Here is a 6992-nt window from a genome sequence, read left to right as displayed (position 1 = left end):
AGATTTAAACATTTCATTTTGTTTCCTATCCAGAAATTTCCCGTTTGCTTTTCAAAACTGTCAAATTGAACGAAAGACAGAAATAAAAGAACTGCTTTTTCGGGGTCATAAAGAGACTTCCTCTCTCCAGAAACAAGCCCCTGTTCTCTCAAGAACGTGGGACTAGAGCACTTCTTCCCAAGAAAAGACTGTCTTCTTTGAAAAGAGTCAGGCGTAGATTGGAACTCTGCATGTGCATGCATTTGTACCAATAGCTATGTTTCTGAGAAGTCTCCCTATTATGTGACGACTATTATGTCCTCCACGACGATGCAAAAAAAAAAAAGTAATTTATGATTTAGTACAGCAACTGTCATATCTGATTTCTACGACAGTCATTCTTGTAACATCCTTTTTAATTATCTCCGAGCTTATACAATATTTCAGCGCCTTTAAAGTAAGCTCACTTCTAGGGAGTAATTTTTCCACTCTAAGACTTGAGTGAGTGAAAAATCAATCAACCTTTCCAATCTGGCCAAATTAAAGAAATCTGTAATTAAAAAAAAAAAAAAAAAAATAGAAAGAAAATAGGAAAAAAAATTGAGAATTCCTTCTCAGTTCTTCACATAGTTAATCACAGCTCTGCACATTTTGGAGAACTGGGTGAGAAGAATTTGATGAAAAATCTTGCTCCATTCTCGACTTGTTGTAACTATTGTGCAAATGTGATCTAATTGAGGGAGCATGTAGACTAAGGGGGTAAGAACGTAGGTGTACTTACAAATGAGAACGCCTATCAAGGAATACCTCTTAAGGGAGGAGGTTACAATTAGGATTTTACATCCTTTTCTTTTAACAATTTAAATGTGACCCTTGAATAGTACCTCAATAAAACTAAAGTAAGAAATTACAGCATACACCAAAAAGCTAATAATATACAATAATCACATTATTAGAAAGAAATCCACTTATTTTTCATGCAACTAGAGTTATGACTGATAGGATGGGGTGACTGGGGACATGTAACACCTAGCCCAACTCCACTCCTCTTGGTCCCATCCTATCATTGCCTTATCTAGGATTTTGAGATCTTCATTTAGTTCCTCAGCACTCCCTGGTAAACAGCACTGTTGCAATGCAAAGGCGTCCAGTTACAGGGTAGTGGAAATCTCTATACCTGAACAACTCTGATAATTGTTTGCATCTCCAAGAGGCTGCAACTTGTTTACATTCCCTCCCAAACCAAGGCAGTTTTTCGCTGCTCTGAATCCAATACACACCACAATTAATAGATTCCAATGCATATAAGACCTTTTCATGTATTCCGTCATTTTCTTGATGCAAGTTAAATAAGAGTACTAAGCTTGTTCTGTGCCAATACTCCAATTCATTTCATTTTCATCAGTAAGCATTGCAACCAGTCACTCGCTATAGACCAGCAACTGAACAAACCCAGCCAGCAAAATCCACCTTTTTTGACTCAGATATCTTGATGAAGACATGATCCTGGAAGAATAAGACAGAGTAAAAGAGCAGTGGTCTTTAAGGCTTTTTCAACTAGATGATTTTGCTTTGAGGCAACCCTCTTTTATTCTGGAAATCAGTCCCATTTTAAAACCAATGTAGACTCCACTCAACATGAACAAAATAACACATCACTCAACCACCAAATATCTCACCAGCACCAGAGTCAAAAAGAAAACTACCTTTGTCCAACTTACAGCTAATCTCATAAACAGTACTGGTAAAAATTTCTGGATGGGGCTATTAGTGACACTTTTGGTTTTCCACCTTTTTAAAAATAAAGTAGCCTTAACCCTTTAATCTCTAAGAGTGACTAGCATCCAGTTTCACTCCACTGTATCACTCTTGAGGCAAACAGTAAGGTCATGATGATAAAAGAAATAATAACCAACTTGAGAGGTTCTTAATTGTTAAATAAATTTTCTCAGTACTATAGGAAATGTACAGAGAACACCATGGAGAAAGTGTATACTGATTTTGGGGCATTAAGGGTTAAATCCTTCAGTTTCATATTTGGGCAAAGTAACTGGTTAGATGAAAGACCCAGCAGAGTTTCAAATGTAGAGGGGGAAGTTTATGTTTCTAGGTTGTTCCCTTCTTTGGCAAAATGTTCTACAGTAAAATTGTGTAACCACAAATCTGCCTTATAAGCCCAATCTCTGAATAGGATGCTCACCCATCACCTGTTACCCCTCATACAGGCCATGAATTATTCACTTTTCTGTTTGGAACTCAATGCTGCCTTTACATGCCATACTAAAGGTGAGGTTTGCTGCCATTTCAAAAGGTAAAATCATGATGCTATTGTAAAATCCCTAAGAAAAGTTCCAAGTTTATTTTAAAATAAATGTTTTCCATAGCATACAGAACTTACCATTAACACTTTGAGGTTAGCTCTTTCTGAAGGATTCTTAACAAGACTGAAACAGATTGAAATAGATTACTGTGAGATTTAGCTGTTTTCTAGAATGTTCTGATCTCCAGTGCATCTGGATATACTACAACTTACTCCCCTTAACATTTATGTCCAAGTTTGACAATAACTATTATTCATAACTATCATTCATAACTATCATTCATAACTATCATTCATAACTATCATTCATAACTATCATTCATAACTATCATATGGAAGAGTGTGGGAAACATTGCCTACCATTTGTTGACAAACTCACAAAACTCTTCTGAAAATTGCTCTGGTGGTAGCTGGGGAGGAGGCTATCCAATAAAGAACAAAAATGTATAACTTCAGTGACAATAATATACCATTCTTCAATAATATACCATAGTTTCTACAAAGATTTTCCCAGTAGTAAAGGAGATGATTACACAATGCAGCAATCCTGAACTTGCTGCAAACTTTACATCAACACAGAAATGCATGCTTCTCCAAAGATATTATTAGGAGATCAAACTGATCAACCAATATGTTACTCAAACATTTGGTTAGTCAGAACAATGGAGGGAAGAAAAGCAATTCAACTTGCTTACTCTGTTTACACAAATTTTATGCACATCCTCTAACTAACTCGCAAGATAAATTCCTTAAAAATTGATTCACACGACTTTCATCAGTTTACTGTTAAGACTTTTGGCATCACCTCATTCACAATATAGTCCAGTAATTCAAATATCGCCATTGGCCTTGCATCATTGCTCACACCACTAGGTGGCCTTGTTCCTGGAGGTATTCTCTTAAGATGTGATGGACTTGTGCTTTTTCTTCAGGTGGTGGAATTGGATACCTTCCAATTGCCATCTCAATCAATGATAATCCAAAACTCCAAATGTCAGATTGAACTGTGTAGTTAGCTCCTTGAAGTCTTTCAGGCTGAGAATTTAAAATGTCAAAGATTAATTGCAAATAAGGTGAATCTTCTGTATCTTAAGTTCTCTTTTCATGGCTTATTCTTACTTTTCAGAGTTCATGCACTTGGACAAAATAATCTCTTAGGTTTATTTGATTAAAAGGAAATTTTCAAGGTTGCAGAACTTACTCAAACTATGAATGACATACATGTACCATGTGTCTCCTTTCAAGTATCAGAAACATCTTTAAGCCTTCCTTATCATGCATTTTCCACCTCAGTTTAACTTGTCTGTGGATTGTTTTCTTGTTTTTTTAGCTTCCATGTTGGATTTTAACTGTTACATTTTAAACCTTTCACTCCCAAAATCTCACTGTCAATTCACCTAACAGTGTGCTATACACTTATCATAATTCTAGCTATGAGAATTTGGCCTTGAATCAAACAATATCCCCAGCTGATATTTTCTCTCTCCTTGTCACCTCTTTGGTTGAAATGCTATTGATATGGTAAGGAGAAATTACTCATTGGTCATTCCAAGGAGGTATAAAGGTTAGAAACATGTAATTTCTTTTAGTACATAATACCAAAACTACTATTCACTTATCAACATATTCTCCTTACCAACATGTAAGATCGTGTGCCAACAAAAGAATTTGCCATTGAGTCAATTAACTGCCCACTGACTCCAAAGTCACAGAGCTTGATTTCACTGCGGGAGTTTACTAAAATATTTGAGGGCTTCACATCTGATTAACAAAAAGGAACACTTGTTGTGATGATCACACTACTTTGAGCAAGTTTATGAAGTTGGAGTATTCCACAATTTTACCAGATTACACTATTAAATTTGACAAGACGTGCCTAAATTTGTTAGGAGGCAAGAATATGGTTCCACTATGATAGGTAAATCATACTAGGTAAATAATGTTAAAAATTGGGCTTCATACATTCCAATGATTTCAGCTTTTAGAGGCAGCAATCGCACATGTTCAGAAGTTTCAATAAGAGCTGGTAATCATGAAATTTGCTATCTACTTTACGGTTTTTTCCCTCTACTTCACAACTCACTGACAACCATAAATGTTACAGTTAGTAAGAGATTGTGATGTGGACGGAGAGAGCTCACAGGTATGCAAAACTATCTAGTTGCCCTTGCAAAATGGATTTTTGTGAATTTTCACGGTAAATTCAGACTGGGAATTCCCAACCATAACAACTCTGGTTCTAAAAACCTAGAAATTCCTAGAAATTCCCAGAAATTCCCAGAAATTCCCAGAAATTCCAAGTCTATAGCCACTCAGAGCACCAATGACTTTCCCTGAAAAGCTGTAAATTTAAAAAATTCCTAGGAATTTCTAGGAATGTTTAAGAATTACTGGGAATTTTAAGTAAAAATTTGAGGCTAATGATATAAAATAAATACTTTAAATTAAAAAAAACCCAGCTAAAATTCAAGTATTTAATGAAATTTATTTACAAGCTTCATTAAGGTTTACATGTAAAATATTTTTGATTAATTATTAATATCAACATGTTGTAATATTAGGATGGAATTTGATTTATTTTTCTTTTCTTGAAAACTTCCTACGGTTTAATCCTCAATTACAGCTATTCATATAATATAGTCCTAATCAATCATTAAATTTGGTTTGACACAAATTGTGAATAAAATCTGTTGATTCTTTTCCATAAAATACAATTATTATATTTGAAAACCAAGCACTCTTGGGAGTGAAGGGGTTAATTACAATAAAATAAAATTGATTTTTTAATTAAAATCCTGTTGTAACTGTAACAATATATTAGAATGAAGTTATCCTACACTGCAAACTTAGCTGCTGTTTGTATTTTTTTCCTTGGGCTCACAGTGAGTTGGCCTTGAATGAGGTTGTCTACAAGAAGCTTGACCAATTTGTATCCGGATTCCATAACATCTGAATTTGAAAAAAAAAATCTATATATATATTTAAAGCTCAGACCAGGTCTTTAAGATATCTATAAGGAAAAGGGCATTCATTGGATTCTCAAATTGAGAAATCTCTTTTATATTGAATTACTTTTATATTGGAGTTAGTACATCTCTCCCATAGATTTTATTAAAAGAGGGCTGAATAAAATATTTTGTTTTTACCAAGGAGGGCTTCTTTATGTAATAAGGTTTGTTTAATAACAGTTCCTATTATGAATCTTGAGTGTTCCCAAACGTGACTAAAGGAATCTTGAAACCTTACTGATAGATTTATTTCATTGTAAAGCATAAGCTTAAGAAACTGCGGCATGCAAGTGACCGATTCGATTCTCAGAATTATACTAGTTTCAGTTGCGCCAAGCGTTATGTTAGCTTAATTCAACCCGTTACATCTATTCTTTTATAAGATTTTGATCACGTAACGAATATCGTAATTTTTACTCACCACGAACTTTCAAAATCGTAGCTTTACAGATGGCCACTCGACCATTATTTGTACCAGTCAGTATGTCAACTGTTGTCCCTTCTTTTAACTCTACGGCGCCAACGATTTTCTTTTCTTTTACAACACTCACGCTGTTCGCGTTTTCCCATTGAACCACAATAAAACCTATCTTTACAAATGTTATATTAAGCGAAACAGTTGAGAAAAGTGATCAACCGATGAAAAGTACATTCAAAGATGAGCGCCAAATGGAGTCTTCTTTGTTTCCGACACGGGCATGATCACGTGGACCTTTTAGGGCTTGTCATTGGCTAGCAAAGTGAATCCGCTGGCTTGCCGATTGTAGTGTTAATTAAAGTGCACAACTTTGTTCTGACTTCTCCGACCGGTTCTACGCTTCTAGACGATAGATACCTTGGTGATATAAATAAAGATGTGAGCTCACTCTATGTAGAAATAATCGACAAGAATCGATTGTACTACAAATGCACGATTTGTGGCAGAAAGTTGTCGAGGAAACAAAGACTCGAAACTCACTTGAGTTGTGTTCATGGCAAAGGTGAGAAATAACACAAGCCAATCACAATTTTGAATGCGATTACAAATCGTCTTTTACCCTCATATTTATAGAAGAAGGATACCACATTAGGAAGTAAAAGAGATACATAGATGATCCCAGTGCGTCTTACAAAGGAGAAACATTTGTACAAGAGATAGATGTAACTATATGCGATTACAGAGGTGCGTTGGAACTCTGGTCCACAAATAGTTGTGCACTGTCCAAAGTATAAAACAATTTTGTTGATAGCTGATAGACAGAGAAGAACAACAAGTAAACTTTAGAGCTGTTATCATTGAAGTGTGACTTGCACTTTTCATTTGTATATAAAGAAGGACTTGTATTTTGCACCAAAAATAAAAAGATGTAATATTTTTTGGGAGATCCAGTGATTGTGACATATAAGACATTAAGTTATGAAAGGAAACTTGGTTTGTACTTCTCGCTACTAACAAGTCTTGTCTTACAAAATATTTTCAGATCAGAGTTTCAAATAAAGTAAACTGAAGACGTCATTTAAAAGGTGTTTTTTCTCAAAGGGAACATTGACTACCTCTGCCTTGTCTGCATGCCAAATGTTTGCAAAGTGTGTGGATGATCCACAAGTATTGGAACTCTTACAAAAATGTTTTGTAAGAATAAAATCAGCAAAACAGATTACAGCAATCAGTCACAAAAACAGAGCAAAAAAACTGAAAAAAACAG

At 34.9% G+C, this 6992-nt stretch overlaps 1 pseudogene; it reads right to left on the bottom strand.

Annotated features, from left to right (window-relative positions):
* Window positions 1–377: 377 nt before the first annotated feature.
* On the bottom strand, window positions 378–5402 carry LOC136280417 (dual specificity mitogen-activated protein kinase kinase 1-like; annotated as a pseudogene).
* Window positions 5403–6992: the final 1590 nt, after the last annotated feature.

Source organism: Pocillopora verrucosa, chromosome 4 (assembly GCF_036669915.1).
Source record: "Pocillopora verrucosa isolate sample1 chromosome 4, ASM3666991v2, whole genome shotgun sequence".
NCBI lineage: Eukaryota > Metazoa > Cnidaria > Anthozoa > Scleractinia > Pocilloporidae > Pocillopora > Pocillopora verrucosa.
The sequence above is the reverse complement of the archived record's forward strand: the minus strand, read 5'-3'. Positions and strand labels throughout refer to the sequence as shown.